The sequence below is a fragment of the Coloeus monedula genome (genome assembly GCF_965178545.1).
Source record: "Coloeus monedula genome assembly, chromosome: 1".
Classification (NCBI taxonomy): Eukaryota; Metazoa; Chordata; class Aves; order Passeriformes; family Corvidae; genus Coloeus; species Coloeus monedula.
In genome coordinates this window covers 29,504,394-29,521,111 of record NC_138781.1, presented here as the reverse complement: position 1 = coordinate 29,521,111, position 16,718 = coordinate 29,504,394, and positions in this window count along the sequence as shown.

The window sequence follows — 16,718 nt, the reverse complement described above, 5'->3', positions numbered from 1 at the left end:
ATCATCAAGTCCAACTCTTCAGTGAATGGCCCATACAGGGATGGAATTTACAACCTCAGATTTATAGCACCACGCTCTAATGAATTGAGCTAATCCCTACTCTACTATATCAGTGTTAACCTGTGATGTACCTGGACTAATTACTTAACTCTGCCTGAGACATATCCAGTACCATTCCTGCCCTGAGAGAAATAGTACTTTATCCTAGCAGAAATTCTGCAGGTCAGTAACACACACCACTGCAAATGGACAGCAAGAGACAGAAGTTCAAGAAGAACTGAAGAAAAAACCACCAAATTAACCCATTTGGTATTTCAAAAAAACTCCAAAAGTCTGGCTCAGGAACTCTTTCATTCACAGTGTTGTCTCATGTTTAATAGTCCCTGGTTATAGACATGAGCTTAGCTGGTAACCTTCTAGCACCCAACAGCTTCTGTTGTTTCATTTGTATGAAGAGCTACCACGCTCAGATCATTTGGAAGCTGGTACTTACTCCCTTTATTTGATTCTCTCAGTTAGTTCCTAAACTGGAGGAGAAAATATCATTCCTTATTTACCATTATCACACCACTCATCATTCCATAGGCATTTATTATACTGCTTTGTTCTGGGACCTCCTTTTAGTTTTATAATTAGCCATTTAATTCTGTTTTGTCTCTTCAACTAATTAAGATCTGAAGACCTTGTTTCTTATCACAAGCTGTTTAGGTTTTCTTAAGAGGTTTAGTGAAAGATCCTTATATTTAAGGAATCCCCTCTGTCATTTCAGTTTATTTTATGGTTTATTTTAGCTTTTACTGATTTTCTACAGAACCAATGTATTGACCTGCACTTCCATAGGTCTCTTATTTCTAGGTATTTGGTATCAGTTTATCTGCCTTGTTCATCACTACAAAAGAAATTTTAAGAGGAGGCACTGAAATGGGCTAATACATGTTTATGTCCTATTAACATGAAGAAAAGGGAACTGAACACACTTCTCCTGGCATGAACTGTAGCCCTGATTCTGTGTATAAGTAAGAGTGTGGGTCAACCTGCAGTTTCATGAATCATACCCCTTGTTTCTTTAGCTTTCTTTTACATACCCATGAATACATGCTATTTTGCATCAATGCTATGTACACTGCTTTGCATTTTTAAGAAAGTATTTTGATTCAAATAGAATAAATAGTGTTTTTCAGGTGTGGGGGATATTTTTGCTTTGTTTTGGAAAAATAAAATCTCTATTTGCATAGAGTACATACTTTCCAGGAAACAGATTATGATATTTTATTTTGCTCTGAATATGTATTAGGTTTTGACTTTTTTTTCCTGTAAGCTCAATATAATGTCTCAGTTCATACATCTGTGAGATCAAAAATGCACAGTTCCAAAGCACTGGGTAGGAAATGTATAAAAAAATGCAGGTGTCTGAGCAACAGTTTGACAAGCAGAGAGACAAAAGGAACACAAGGAAAGGAACAGTGTCAGAGAAGTGTGAAGACAAAGGGTCTGGAGGCAAGGTTCGTGCTCAGTGTCATAGGGGAAATGGAAACTCCACTGGTGTCAGCTTTCTCTCTATAATACGTCTCTGTCTCAATTCATGCTAAATAGATTGGCATGTACTGCTGACAGCCTATTATTTTACAAGCCATGTGGTTTTTAAATGTATATATATAGATAGTAGTCCACTTTAGTCTCTTAGCTAGATTATCAATAGGGCATAATGACAATCCACATATTTATAGATTTGGTTTATTGTAGTGTAACAGTGAGAGAAGTGTTTTCTTTTCTGGGGACTCTGGTGACTCCTCTAATGGAGTGGAGAGAACTGGTGTCTTAGCTGGCCTCTCCTTCAGCTACCACGAGTTGTTTGGAGATTGAGTCATAGGAGCCTAGAGAATGGCTCAATCTTCTACAAAGCAGGCATCTGCAATAAGGCAGATGAATTGTGCTTGGAAGTAGCTGCATCTTCCAAGTGTAAGTTTTCATTTTGTCTTTAGGCTACAAATGGTATAAGTTACACAGGTGAATCTCAGTTCAGGATGCTGAATCTTTTTACCACTAATGCTGCTGTATTACTTAGCCAGCACAATAATATCCAGTTCTGCTTCTGGAAACAGAAATATTTCTGGGTGAAATTAATAAAACTTTATTTGCAGTTTGTCTAGCTTCTGTAATACTGTTTTAGTTAGTTTTAAGACAGAGAAATTTGGCAAGCTTTGTATCTAGCCCCTGTAACAGCAGCTATCAGGAGATGACAACAGCAAAACTGGTCCATCCAGCTTGTCATTCTCAGTGTCTTACTTTCAAACACCATTGTACACCACTCCCCAGCACATCAAGAATGGCACATCAGGAATATCCACGTATGAGGGCACGTGTGGATAACAGGTGTCATCTGAGGCTTGGTTATGCTGGGTCGTATATTTCACTATATGAAGGAAATACTACTAATAGCTTGTGCATGTGTGCATTTTCCACCATGAAGGGCAGTTTGCCAATCTCTAGGCCTTGTTTAATACATTATCTTTCTGTCCCACAATGTTTTTTCCCCACTTTATTCTTTATACTGCTCCAGAAGTGCCTCCCAACCTACAGCCAGGCGAGCAGGCAGAGAGGCAGGTGGCAGCTGCAGACTGTTTCAGTGATCCCTTTGGACAGAGTGATGCAGGAGCAGAGTTCCCACAGGGCTGAGGTGCAGTCCAGCTGGGGTGACAGGACCTTGCCCTACCAGTCTGAATGTCCTTGATTTTTAAATAAATTTCTATCAAACAAATATAAAACCTGGTCTGTGGAGCCTGGATACAGTTTCAGTGAGTTTTTTGCTTAAACTCATTGATTAATGAGGGTTGTACTGAAATAAATGTGGTTTTAGCAAAACTCGAAATGGATCCAAAAAACTGTTTTCTGTTTGTTTAGTTTAAAATCAGCTTAATTAAATAAATTCACATTTACACCTGATAAAGGCAAGTGATAACTTCTATGTTTTATAAAAATAAAGTAAATTCATGTCTTAAAGTTATGACAGTAATATTAAAAATACAATTTATGGCTAAAGTTTACCAATGTGTCTATATCCAGATGTTGAGAAATGCTGACAACTTTTTATGCCAAAGCCTTAAGGATACCTTCATTCCATGGCTGGTCTTTTTGAGCATACTTTTTTCCAAGATGCAGTATAATCCCACATTTTAGCCAAAGACTCCAGTCTCATGCTATATAGGCTGTCAGTTGATTCTTTGTCTTCCTACTTTTCTGCAGCATGCCAACACTATTTTTTGCTCTCCAGCTTTCTTTTGGAGAGCAATTTAATTGCATTTGAATGCCTGATCCCTGGGCTGCTCTGTGGAGCCAGGTAGCTGATGATCAGGAAGCCACTCTTTGGAGTCCAAGATTGCAGCTGGAAGCTGCTGGAACAGACTAAACGAATAGGAGTTGTTAAAAAATAGAGCTGAGGCTGATACACATGAGCTGTAAAAGACTCTCTTCAAATTCTCCCTCCTGTAGAAGGAAGTAAGTGCAACTCTTGCTTTCTGGAAAATCTCACGAGACCACAGATCTCCAGGGATTTTTTTTTTTAATTAAAAATAAAATATAGTTGCTTGTGGCATCTGAGTGCTTCCCCATACAGGACAGTATGTGGGGCTCCTTTGCAGTTCTTCTTTTGCTCCTACTGAAATCAGCAGAAAAGCATAGCTGATTTGGGTGGAAATGCAATCTACACAAAGTTCAACTGGTTTTTCAGCTGAAACTCACAAGGATTTCATCACTGGTCAAAGCCTCCTTCCTGTCGTATGCAGAATTTTCTATTAACCGTAAAAGCTGTCTTTTTCCACACTATCCTATGTTCACAGAAATATTAGAACTGCCATACCTAATCAAACCAGAGGTCCATCCAGGCCAGTATCCTTGGCTCCAGATGCCCCAGGGGAAGGTGCAGGAAAATTCATAATATCATTTCCCAGGGGAAGTATCTTCCTAATCTTTGGCAGTTTTTGGCTAGCTATTGCCCTGACCATGAGTGTTTATAATCATTATACACTTTTATCCTATCTAAGAGTTTTCTATCATGTATGTTCTATTGTTTGAACTATTCCCTATGGGTTTAGGCATAAGGTCACAATAGGACAGAGGTCATGAGTCACAGTAGATCAAAAGCCATGGCGTGTCAAATGTTGTACTGTAATTCATACTCGTGTATACAGCACATATATAAAGTGATAGTTCATGCTAAGGCATTGCCTCACATTGCTCTACAGCTATAGCTCCCCTAAGAGTGTTATAATATGCTATTGACTTTCTTGTGGATTCATCATGCTGTGAATTATTTCTGGCCAGTGGAATGCATGGAGTTACCTTTTGGGTATTACTTAAGCAGGCGTCTTGTGATTGTGCCAGAGATCTTTTTTGCAGGAGTCAAGGTGTGTATTGTTTCCCTAGATTTTTTATATTTTTTAAAGGAAAAAAAAAATAGGAAGGGGAAGAAGCTGAAGATTTACACTTTAGCTTAAAGATATACCGGGTATATGAAAACAGCCCTTTTTTTTCACTCCCATAAAAGAACTGATCCCATGGTCTCAGCAGGAATATGTACGTGAAGCCATATTCAATAAACCTTAGGTGTCACAATTTTTCTGGGTTTTTTTAAACTGAAGAAAAGGCAACTGCCACCTATAGTTTTGTCCCCATCATTCAATCTTTTAAATTTCCTGCATGTAGTTATTCATTGTTTTCCCCCCACATTCTTTGTTCTGTTCTTCTTGGAATAAAAAAGAGATAAGAAATAAAACAAAAAACACTGTAAATGATCCTCTTCCTAAGGACGCTTTACTCCTTCTAACAGTTTGACTTTTCACCTTTTGGGTGCTTAGTGGAAAAGCCATTACTTGCTTGCTGAGGAAAAAGCATTTAATGAATCACAAAATCATTCAATTATTCTTAAAAACACTTCACATCACACATCTTTTTCCCAGTAAAGTGTGCATTTTTCACATTTAAATGGTGCATAACTGCCTCATAGAATGTGTCCCTAGAGTTAGAGACATTTTAACAGAAAGGTTCCAGCAGCATACAGAGCAGTTTGATATATATAAGCATTAAAAACCTTGCATTAGAGATGCAGAATTTCCTCTTCTCTCTTCACTGTCTTTCAACAACATTTATGCAAAGTTGCCTTTCTGCTGTTGTGAATTTTCTAGCTTTGTGCTGAGCTGAGATCCACATGCTTTGTTTACTTCGGCTTGCTGCAGTACCACACGATAAAAATGAAGTAATAGTAAAGCTAATATGGAGCAGCAAAGAATTTAGAATGTTTAGGGAGGGGGTTGTAAATAAAATGATATTTTCTCTAGGAAGGGTAATAAGATATTTTTTCCGAAAAGTATATTATTTACAATCTTTGAGTCTGATGCTGATCTCTCACCACTTTTCCTCTGCTTTTATAAGAGAAGTGCTTTCTGCAGACTGTAGTAGCTGCCATTCCCTACACAACGTTTTCTTTTTAGGTTTTTTCCCTTTGAGGGTTTTTGGTTTTTTTAATGGACTTACACTGTGAAACTTTTTTTTTCTGTATTTAATGAAAATTTATTTTCTTTGCCCAACAGAATCAGGTGGCTGACTTGGTTTGCAAAACCAGCTTGAAGGTTGCACTTTTGCCAGGGCAAATGAGAGTCAGCCTGTTTATTTGAATGCTGGTATATGAGTCGTACCAGCTAAGGAGCTGGCCTTGAATTTGTAAACTTTCCTGCACTTTTATATCCCTGTGCTTTAAACAAGTAATTTTTTCCATAGCAATAATTTTTTCCTTTTCTTTTTTTCTTTTTAAATTTAATAGGAAAGAGTGGTATTTATACAACAGCTTTAGGCTAACTTAGCTATCTAACTTAGGCAGAGTTTTAAGAACTAAACCTAGGTGTTTGTACTTCCCTGTGTAGCTGGCAGGGAGACAGAGGTGCCGGGGGGCTGTAGGCGAGGGGAAAACTGCTGCAATTCAAAGGACCTAAATCAGATGCCTGAAGTAGACAGTGTGAATAACCCTCTGGATGACTGGAATTATTGGACCACATTAGAGAGAGAGGAAAAAAGTGAGGCTGGCATGTGGTGAGTGTCCTACATATGGTATGTTGTTTATATGTGTTTTTCCGTTAGCATTTCTCTTTCCTTTGTTGCTCCACCTCCTCCTGCAGTCTCTCCTAACAACAAAGTTAATTCAAAAACTTCTGCGGTCGAAGGAAAGTTTTCAGACCTACGCCGCTCTCAAAAGCATAAAAACCAGGCAAAATGAGTTAGCTCTCTTTCCCATTCTCTGCCTTGCTTAAACAGTGCACTGTGTGCAATTTTCTGTTTCCTTTTATTTCTTTGGAGCCGATAAGGTGTGGGTATGTGTTAAAATCACTTGTCATAAAATTTACCATAATTCACCTCCCAAGACTGTGTTTTATACTCACTCAAATATCAATACTTTTTGCAATAACTGGAAAGAAGAGGTGTCAATAAGATAGGCACACACTCTTCATACTGTATTAATTCCTTTGGTCCAGTCAAATCCTGCTCTTATCCAATGTAGCTTCAGGGGGAAGCTCCCTTGTGCTGCAAAAAGCAGGCTCCACCTGGTTCCGATTAAGTTTGCACTGGTTGGATCTGCCCAGTGATGGCGTAAGAAAATACGAAGCAGAGAAGCCTGCAATTGAAGCTGTAGATTCATGGCCTATAAAACTAAAAGGCTATTATGGTCATCTATTCAGTCTGCCCCCCAGTGAAAAGGGCACCAGAACTTTTCAGAATTACTCTTTTTTGTGTGCGCGCACGTGTGATTTTAACAGAAAAAAAAAAAATCATACATCTTGATTTAAGCCTTCCAGAGTGTGTCTCCAACTACATCTTCTTACCACTGGCTTCTGTTACACCTTTTTCACCAGACTGAAAACTCTAGTGTTATCAAATTTCTGTTTCTCACATAGTTATTTATAAGCTGTGATCAAGTAGCCTTTTAAATGTCTCTCTGATAACCTAAATAGATTGAGCTCCTTGCGTCTTTCATTACAAGGAATGTTTTCCACTCCTTTCATCATTCTTGTTGCTTTCCTCTGAACCTTTTCCAATTTTTCAACAACCTCTCTTGAATTGTGGACACAGTGTTTCCAGAACAGGTTGCATCTGTGCCAGGGACAGAGGTAACACAACCATATTGTATGTTTATCTAGTGATGTGCTCTTTGGTTGTTTCAGATTCGGGTCGACCCTCTTGTACTCACAGCTCTTTGCACTGATTATCTGCTCTGCAGGCTTTTTCAGGCTGTCTTCAATCTGTGGGCAGGGTCCTTACCCTGTAGCAGTGGCACAGTCTTTGTTACTAGAGCAGTGTCTTGTGTTTCTGTGGATCGAGATTTACCATTTGTTTGAATGTGGCCAGTTTCCTGAGCAATCTGAGTTCACAGTGACTTGGCTGGCTCTCTATTTACTCATCTTCCAATAATTTCAAATGCAAACTTTCTAAATGTATTTTTTATAACTGATAGAAGAGTCACCAATAGAAAAAAAAGATAGGGTCCTGCGTTTGTGGATCATTGTTAAAATAAGCACCTCTGGTTACTTTCCCCGCCTTGCTACATGCTTGAGACTGAGATTTGATTCTATTTAATAAGTACAATATTGATTTTAATAATTTTTGATCAAAATATTATGATTAAAAACTAAAAAACTTTCCAATATTCTTCTACATATTTAATAGTACTAAAATTACCCTTATCTTACCAAATTTATACTCCTATTAAATGATATCGATTTAACTTTGGCAAGACGATTTTCCAGAAAATTCTGTTCTCCCTGCTTCACTTAAAATGAACTAATGTTCCTAGAAACTGTTCCTTATTTTGCTTGAGATCAATGTGTGGTTGAAATACTTACAGACATTTAGGTCATCACATTTATTCTTTTTAACTATTCACAAAAATTTTTGCATAGTTCTCTTGAACCTCCCTAGTTCTCCAAGACATACTAAAAATCCTCACTAACCATGCAGACTTCTCTGCCAAATGTATTAAAATACCTCCATGAAAATTATTCAGGTCTACTGATTTTAAAAATGTCTGGTTTTATTAGCTGCTATTTAACATTCTCCTGTGCAACTACTGAAACAGAGCTTCATCATACTCATCTGATATGAATACATCATTTGACTTTTCCCCAAAATACAGAAGAAAAGTACTTGAGAATGTTTTTTCTTTTAAATGTTCTAACAAAAAGTCCTAGTAATTTCCACTTAGTAATGGAGCAAGACAATTTTTCGAGTTTTTTGTTCATAGTAACATTTCCAAATCTCTTCATATTGTCCTTATCTCTATTTTCTCTTTGTAATATTTGGCTTTAAAAATGCTCTTTAATTCCCAGCTTCTAATTTACCTTATTTGCTACATTTCCCCTGCACCTCCCTTTTGTTTTTTGGGGTTTTTTAGTAGCTGCCTTCACATTCAATGTCATTTTATTGTTTTCAACAAATGAGTAGAAGATTTTTTCCTTCATTGTGACTCTTTTTGACATGTCCTTTACAATGTGTTTAGCAGATTGAAATTGTCAGTCAAGTATTTCCTTTAATACTTTCTTCAAGTAACTGTTTCACACTCACTGTCAAATTTGTAAAAGCTGATTGTCTTAAATCAACAGATATAAATATTTGATTTTAAGTAATTTTCTCATAACAAATATAATCAAGTTTTAGTTATGTGCACATAAGCAATTAATTTTTTATTGTCTGATTCCTCTGTCACTCGACTGAGGTCTAGTAGAGAATTCCTCTGGATGCAGTTAGAGAAATTGACTTTTTTGATTTGTTTAATGTAGCTAGTATTTTATTACGGGCACTCTGAGGTTACCAGTTTATGTTAATACTATTCCATACCTCATAAGCATTTTTCCTTGTTAAGATATTTCATGACTGGTTGAAAGAAACACAGACTTTTAAAATTATTTAATTTTGACAGCAATGTCAAAATTTTAAAATGAGGCATATAAAGTGAGATATAAAATGTCAGCCTGATTCAACTACAATTTGGATCATGGCTTCAAAATAAAGTGTGGTTTTAAAAATATTGGAACAGTTACTGAGAGGTGTGAAAGATTTAACACACAGAAGCCATTTGGGTTTTTTTGTTAGGAGTAAAGTGTTAACTTGGAGTCACAGTGTTCTCTCATAGCCTCTGTTTATTTACAGTAACATATGCAGATTGCTCACTTCAATGCTTTAAGCAGAAATACAAAACATACTGAAAATGCAGCTACAATTATAACAAATTATAAAATTCTGGAAATCGGGTCTGAGGTTCCAGGCTCTTTGAAGTCAGTAGCGCTCAAACTGTTCGACTTCCAGTAGTTTTCTTCATAAAATGTTGTTCCATATTATAATGATTTAACTTGCCACTAGCCTCATTCTAAAGTTCACTAACTGGACCATAACACCCAATTACCTCACCCTGACTTAATCCCATTCTTAAAGAGGGTGAAACCTATTAAAAATGGTATTAAATAAGAATGCTTTCAGGGAATGCATCTCCTAATTCTTTCTACGTGATTCCGCAGAAGCATTTTTAAAAATAAATTCTGCATTTCTGTTTGTGTCCCGAGCACGCTATTCTTAGTGACAGACCTGAAGTGAATGGTTACAGTATACATTTCTAATTTTAGCTATAGCTGCCTTATAATTATCTGATTTAATTTCTTTGACCCTTTAGCTTGCCGGTTTAGATGCAAAGCTCTCCTGTTGTGCATGTCACCTGACACAAAAGGGCAAAGATCTCTGTAGAAATCCTAATAAAATATTATGGATAATTCAACGAGTCACCATCTAAAGATTATTGGTGAGGTTTTACATATTTTATCAGCAAGAAATAATATATTACCTGTTCTCAGCAATTTTTTTGCCAGTACCTTATGAATGTACAATACTGACTTTTTAAGTCACAATATGTCAGTTCAGAAAGGAAACACCAAACATATTTGGAGAATAAAATCACTATTAAATGGATTAACAATAGATTTGGCTTCAATGCAATAAATCCAGAGAGACTCTGTAAACACAGGAACTAGCTACATTTTCTACACAGATTTATTTCCTACTATTTAATGTACATAAAACACATGAATTTAATTTGGTATTGGTATTCTTTACCAAGAGGAGAATCAAGAAAAAATCCATACAACCAACCGTGAGTGTAATGTTAAATATAAGAAAATAGCATATTGTACCAATCAGACAAGAATTCACACCAAAAGGGTTATTAGGGGATGTTCACATTGATTTGAGGGAGGCCAAGGTTGACTGGGCCTGGGGGCTAATGCCCTACCACCAGTACGGAATAGTCCTTGAGGCTACGTATCTGGGAAACTGGACTTTCTCTGCTCATGCTCTTTCTGATCAGATTTGTCTTTTTCTGGCAGCTTTTGCCAGCAATCAGATTCACTGGAAACATAAAAGAGAAAATGATTGCTGGAGTTGTGCTGAACAAGCTCAGCGTTATCTTTCTTCTAGCTCTGTTTGCCCATATGCACAATGAAAGGAAGCTGGCGGAGGTCCTGGTCCAGGAAAAGAATTAGGGGCTTTATCATCAGACAATAAGCTGAGCAAATTACAGACCACAAACTACTTCTCTTCAGAGTACCCCTGAAGGACTCGTGGCTGAACTCGGTGCCTTAGAGCTAAAAGGAGGAAGTACATGGATGTTGTAAAGATGAGTAGCCAGACAATGAGGGACGATTGTGCAATGTCTACTGTTGAGCACTGGGCAAAGAACACATCAAAAAGTCTAAAATTCTAGAGCCCTGAAGTCCTGCTAATTTTAATTAGTTTCAAAAGCTGCAAAAACCCATCATGCTTTTTATTCCAAAATTTTTGGTTGTTCACATAATAATACTCCAAAGGAGTTCACATGGATTATCTAAGGCATATAATGAAGCCGTTAAACAAGAAGAGAACTATTTGTTTAATGGTGGTTCCATTCAATAAGAATCAATGAAAGAGGATTTTAAAACCAGGGAGTTATAAACCAAAAGGACTTGCATATCCAGTGAAATAAAATCTTTCTGCCCTTTGTTATCATACCATCCTTCCTCAGATTCTGGTTCAAGGTGTACAGGGGAGAGATTTTAACACTATATCCTGTAAAATTAAAAATCACGAAGCAGATCTTTGACAGAGTGACTGAACTCCTTTGAGGTTTTGAGATGATTTTGGAAACTTGGAAGGAGTCCAGATTTTTGCTAAGTCTTTGTTTCCAATCCAAAATAATCTGGAAATAATACCTGTAACATGAATGATATTAATGTATACCTGTAAAAAGTACATAAACTGCTGGAAATATGTCTGCTTAGTCTTCTCAAATAACAATATGAACCTCATCTTAACATGATCACCTCACACAAATACTTTCAAATGCCAAACTGTCTGAGTGTTATTTAAAGTTTTTTTTTTTTTCCCAATATAAGTTGAAGTGCACACAGAAAGAGATCTGAAAAATATTGAGCAGAAATCTAATCCACCAAAAATCTTTATGGATAAACTGTTCCCCTACTAATCCCTCAATCTATAAACACCTCAATAAGATATCTAGAGAAAATAGTTTGAAATTCTTATAGACTCTGTTCCTCTGAAGATGCTGCAAAGCTGGTCTACTGACACTGGTTAACTAGTTACATAAGGAACCCGAGAATCATAAGCGCTGCTCAATTTGCTGAAATGAGAGGCTTTCTTCTTTTCCCTGCCTCTAGCTTGAGGATCAAATTTTCCATACAAATTGGCATGGTGTGGTAGATTTTCCCTCTGCTATTCCATATCCTTGATATTCTCTGCGTGGGGAACTGCCACTAATGCCAAAGGGATGCTTGGCTCGTTGTGCTCTCCCGATAGCTACTTCAGAAATGCTGTTAGATTAAATAGCAAGGGACAGCAGCGTTTTAGCCGTGATCCATCAGGCGGATCTGAGAGGAGCCGTTTGCCCTGAGAGAGGATAGGCTTTCGAGACATATGGTGCTATAATGGGGGGGTGGGGATTTTTCAATTCCAATCCACCCATTCCGGATGAGAGAGACTGAGCTAATACCCTCGTGTATGGTGCACTGCATCTAGCTACGGAAGTAGCGTTAGGGTGGAATTTATGGACTCTCTAAATTGTTTGCCAGGAAATGTTTACTAGCTATGCACAATAAACGACTGTGAAAGCGTATTCCTGTGTTTAATACGGTACGTTTTTTTCCTTATATTTGGGTCATACTATTATGATACCAATAAAGGAAACTTAAAAAAAAAAAGCAGAAAAGGAAACAAACAAGGAATGTATGTTCAAATTTATGGAACTTCATTTGGGAATGTCTGATTGACTACAAATTGTACAGTGCAAAGTTACTACCAGGACCCCTGGATACACGCCATGCCTTCCATATTAGAAATTAAATATATGAATTTTTCTTAGATCAAAATATTCTCATCATCAACTCAAGGTATGTTTTTAAAAAAGCCTCATTACCACAGCTGCAGGGGGTCATACATAATGAAATTAGCATACATGTGTAAGAGAAGACTACCTACCAACTTACCAAAATGGATACATAGCTTCACAATTTAGAAATTAAACAGGCAGTTTTGGATCACAGGAGTCTTGGAATTTTGCTCTGGGATGTGACTCTGTCTTCCATGTAGCTCACTGTTGTACCAGGGACTACTGTACAGTTTTATAGGGTGTGTTAGATTAGATACATTCCCAAACATTTTTCTCTGCTAGGAAGCAAAGACAGAACTTTCTCTGGCAATCTGTGCAAAAAGCACTTTCTGCTCCTTCATTTGATTTAATGTGAGGCTTCTATTTTAATATAATGCATCTAAGAACTGTCCTTGTTAATAAAAGACGGTGGGCACTAACCTAATTTGTTTTAATCGTACAGTAAGTGTTTGAGATTGGAGGTAAGCTTGTACTTTTGCATGACTGAACACCTTTCAGCATACACATACGTGTATTTATACATCTAGCATGCTGCTCATGATGGGATTTTCAAGTTTAGTACCTTTGTAACAATGCAGTTTCGCAGTTTCTGCTTGCATTTTCTGCAAACAAGAGTAACTACAATAGACAGACATACCTTTCCCCTTGCTTGCTATGAATATAACAGAGGAGATTAGGTGATAAAAATAAGAAGCAAAGAACATTTAAAATTAGACATATCAACTTCTATAGCAGATCATTTAACAGTTTTAGTGCAATAAAAAAAATGAAAATTCATTAGTAAAATATTTTATCCACCAGGCTTGTTTCAAAATAAAATTTTCAGTAGTGTTGGTTGGTTAATTTTTTTTTTTTTGTAATCACAAGGAATAGTATCTAAGTTTCCTGCACTTTTTAAAACTGCTATTACAGTCTAACAATGAAGTTGAGCCTGTGAGGTCGTTGGGGAAAAGAAAAGACTCAGCACTTCCTCAAAGTCAAGTATGAAGACAGTTCTTGTTGTAAAACAGTTAAAGGGTGAATTGTTTCTTTAAAATGTTTTCAGAGTCTCTACCAAGCTGATCACAGTAGTAAAAGTATATGAAGAATACATTATTTCTAATACTACTAGGGGTAAAATGCAGTAATAATAAAGAGGCATTTCAAGTCATCTTAGTACAGCAAAATTTGCTTCTACAAATGGGAATGTGTAGATTTGGATGCACTAAGAACACATGATTCATACCATGGGATATTAGTTTTGATTCAAACTTCATTGTTTCAAGCAAAAGAGGTTTATGTAAGAGGTTTATTCTTTTATATAATAAATATCTGTCTCAGCTTAAACCTATTGCCTACAATTAGTGAGACAAAAAAAGCGAAATGCTTCAAAGGCAGTTTACCTGGACAGTGTCTGTTTTATTAGTTTTAATCGGAGTTGCATTGGATATCGAGAAGGAAAAGGCACGACTTACAGCATAACACAGCCAAGAAGCTGACATGTCTCGTGCCTTTCTCTTCCATTAGAGACATGCTATGCCTCCAGATGCTGCAGTCTGGATTTAGGGGCATACACTGCTCTTGCACAAGTAAGAGTTGCATATGTTATGAGTTAATTTCGTTTTGTTGTGTTCTTTTGCACATGGCGTTTTTGAAACAGTTAAATGGAAAATATTTTTAGTTTACCATCTTGTATTGAAATACACTTAGATTATTAAATAAAATCTAAATCCCTAAGTGATCCGTTCTACAGCTTAAATGCACAAATGCTTAAAGTTCATGGACAAATTACCTATGAGGGAATTACAAATCCAGACTGTCCCCACATGCTGTACTTTGCATTTGTCTCTCAGTCAGCTGAAAAGTATGCCAAATAATACACCTCTTCTTACAGCTGACTTTCACTAAGCCCACAGTGCTAGATATTTTTCATTTGAAAAAAAAGGACATATGAATAAATGGACTTCACGCCTTTATTGCGGGCATCTAATTTAAATGAAATATATGAAGATGCATCAAAGAAGAAAGGAAGGTGACTACTTAAAGTGTTTCAGTGCACCAGAGTCCAATATGTAAACTTAGATGATGTGAAAGTTCCTCAGATAGTCCCTTACTGGAATACTTTATTGAACCCAACCTGAGACCTACCCCATTGTATCAATGGACATGCAAGTGGGATGCTTAATAAAGCATGACAAGTACAAATATCTTGGAAAGGTTTCTTTCAAGAAGAAGTATAATATATTCACAGCTCATCAGTAGAGATGCATTTTGTTTTGGGGAAATAAAATTAAAAATCAGTTTGTGCAAACATGGCTTTGGAAGGTGTCAGTCTCACAGTATGTCACTCGGAGGTTTCCTCATGACAGTTAAGAATTTACCTATGTTTTTTAGTGTTACAATAGTTTCCCGAATCTTTGAGACTTTTTCTGCAAGTTAAGCACTTCTTGGCATATATTTTTTAGGGAAGTCTAACTTGCTTTTTTTTTTTTTTAATTTTTCTCATTCTTTCACAAGACAAAATATTTGCATCTAGAAACACCCTCAGTTTAGTCTAAAATAATAATTCCAAAGAATTGTTACTTTGCATTTAATTTCTCCTATCAAGTATCTGTTGTTAGCATTATTTGATATTAGATTTTGGGGTGCATGATGCAGCTATGCATTAGCAATTTTTAGGTCTTTGTTTCCTATACCTATTATTAATTAATGTTGCTATCCTGAAAATGTTTCTAGTCAAGCAAATCACCATGAACGCAAATAGGACTCTGTAAAAACACAGGATTACTCCCATGTGAAACTAGCGAAATGAATAGACCCCGAGCTCTGCAGGGCAGTGAATATCTTTCTGTTCTGAATATTAGCTAGTTAGGGGTTTCTGCTCCAAGTCTAGAGTTCATCACACTATAAATCATAGCAAACACACCTGCAAAGTAAATAGCATAATCCCAGCAGCTATTAAAACCTAGAGATTTTGTAATTATTTATTCTTGCTGCATAGATACATGCCTATGTGTCTTTTTCTCCTTCCAGAGAAAAGAAAATTAGGAACTACTGCAAACACACACTGTGAGAGCAGTATTATACTCATTAACTTGTAAAAAAGATGACAAAAATTAGTGACTTATCACTCTCCCAATGATGGAGGAAGAGTTATGAAATATGCCCCCTGCTGCTGGTCCTGCAAGGACTTGGAAATGTCAGCCAGGAGACAGTAAATATTTCACATAGTGGTATGTTTTTGTCTCTATTTCAGTCTTTTTACTGTAAGCATACTGTGTACTTACCTGGTTGGTGGGCGTAAGTCTTAGCATAAATATTTTGATGAACAAAGTTTTCAATCATCTGTATTTTTTATTCTGGGTGACTGAGACTTGAAGTATAATCAGCAAAATGATAATTTTGCAGCACAGTTAGCCGCAAACATTGTTAAAAATACGGAATGATGAAAATGCCCTTCACCTTTCTACCATGCACAACAGTATCTGTATTTTCAATGGGGACTCCAGTAAAATGTCTTTTAAATGCATACACAGATCAAAATCCACAATGTGAATTGTATCAAACAATAAAATGATTAAAGTGTAAAATACAAGCCTTTTTTTCCCTCTGTGATCAGTAATTTTATGAGGAAAATGGACTGAGTGTAGCGTGTAATTGTCAAGATCTGGAGACAACAAAATGGAAAACATATTTTTCAGGCATTATTGATTTGCCTGCATATGCATTTTGAGTACATTTCTAAATACAAATGAGAGATATGTATTATTAAAGTGCTCTACAAAGCTTGTCATAGCTGTTTTCTAGTTCAAGTATTCTAAAGTGGAGAAAATACTAGAAAGAATAAAAAAATGTTAAATTGCAATACAACATGCAGATTGGGAAACAAATAGTATTGTGCAAGATGGTTCCGTTTGAAAATAAATTACCTATTTAAAAGTTTTGAATATGACTTCTGGGATTTTTGAGTATCTAATGTGAAATGCAAGTTTCCCATAGCTCAAATTCTAAGAGCATTCCTGAAACATCATAGCCCAGGTGAGAAGCCTCAAGTACATTCACAATTTTAATACTTCATCAGTTTATTTAAATTAAATAGGAAACATAAGATATTTTACTAGTTACAGTGGGCTGGCAATACAAATAACTTTTAATGATGTAATGCAAACTTGTAAATCATTTTCAGTGAAGGCCTCATGGCTCAGCACAACTTTTCTGTAATATACTAAATTGCTGGCATAACTTTAAAATTTGTAATACTTGGAGATCGTGA